Source organism: Tachyglossus aculeatus, chromosome 22 (genome assembly GCF_015852505.1).
Source record: "Tachyglossus aculeatus isolate mTacAcu1 chromosome 22, mTacAcu1.pri, whole genome shotgun sequence".
NCBI lineage: Eukaryota > Metazoa > Chordata > Mammalia > Monotremata > Tachyglossidae > Tachyglossus > Tachyglossus aculeatus.
Window position 1 is genome coordinate 25,217,439 of NC_052087.1, and position 1,744 is coordinate 25,219,182.

A 1,744-nucleotide genomic window follows, 5' to 3' on the forward strand; every position below is an offset into this window, starting at 1 on the left:
CATTCCTCCTCTGTTTCCTGCCTCTGTCGATAAAATCACTATCCTCCTCGTCCCAGAAGCCTACAATATTGGCACCATCCTGACTCCTCATGGTCCTTCGGTACTCATACTCGATCTGCTATTAAATCCTGCTGGGTTCTCCTCCACATTTTCCAGATCTGCCCCTTCCTCTTCATCTGAGGATCCTTGGTCAAACTCTTGCAGTATCACAACTGTATCAGCCTCCTCAATAATTTCCCAGCCTCTAGACTCTCCCCACTTTCAATCTATACAGTACATACATCTCCTGTCTTGGTCATCTTCTTTAAGCATCATTTGGAACACATAAACTTCCAACAGCTACCTCTCGAGCAGATGTGGAGAGAATTAGCATGAAAAGCTTAGGTTCTCTATCAATAATAAATCTTACATATGTGCTCTCTTCCCACATTACTTTCCAAGTCATACTCTTTCTTCAGTACACAGCATGGGCTCAATAAACATCACTGATTTATTCTTCCTCCAAAGCTGACCTTCTAACTGTATCTCGTGCTAGAATATCTCCATTTTTGAAGCCCTCCCAAATTCCCAGCATCTCCATGAAGCTTTCCCCAATTAAGGCATCAAACCCTAAAAACAACACCCTTTTCCTTCTTCTCACTGCCTCTATTTGTGAAATAATTCAAGTCTGCCTGTCTCCCTAATAAGAGAGACCCTGAAGGCAGGGACCAAATATTTTACTTCTACCCAAACTCTTCCAATCACTCAGCATTTAGTTCTCCATAAGGTAGTTCTCAGTAATTACCACTGATTGATGAGTGAAGAGAGGGAGAAGACTTATGTTCTCTTATTTATATTCTGTTACCTTCTCTTAACCGCAAAGTATTTTAGTGATATGTTGCCCACTAGACTGTAAGCTTCTGAGACCAGGGGTCAGGTCTACTAATTCTATTGTAAGTGTTTAGTACAGGGCTCTACACTCAGTATATACTAGTGATTGACTGAAGATTGGACAAAGGTAAATTCAAAATTTGGGCTGTTAGTCTAAGACTCTGGAGGACATTGCAGTCAGTGTTGTAAGAGACACCATCTTGGGTAAAAGTAAGCACAACCATGGACAAATTTTTCAAAGGAAGGAAATCGGTTGAAGTTCTCTCCCTAAGTCTAATCATTGGTCTCCCAATGACTAGTAATGTCTCCTTCTGTCCATGTAATTCCTCCCTACTGTCACTGCTTAGAGCATCATTATTACATTTTGGGTGTGATGTGAGAGGGGCGGGTAGAGAGGGAGGGAAGCACACCCACAGATGTCTTCAGTCTCATCCTGATCACCTCTGGTTTTGCCTTCATACAATACTTTTAAGTACTCATCTACCACTCACCAATCGTAGGCAACCATTTAAGGAGGAGATCCAGCCTCCTAACCCAAGGGTGAGAGAAGGTGGCATTAACAGATTATTCAATTATAAAACACTGCATTTGGCCTGCCTGAGAAATAATATAATACAGCTTCACAAAGAAGTAGAAAGTAGCCTCCAGCTTAACAATACCTTTGACAAAACTAGCCACTTCCCATTAAGGAAACTGATATTCTTTTTCTGCATTTTTTCACTTAAATGAGCATACAAGAGATTCTCCGGGCAACTGGTGCACAACCTTTAGGATTTCATAACCTACTAGGTGCCTCTTAGAATGATGACTTTGTAGATGTTATCCTAAGTAACCTCTTCGATATCCCTGGAATCACTTCCAAATCTGGCTCTCA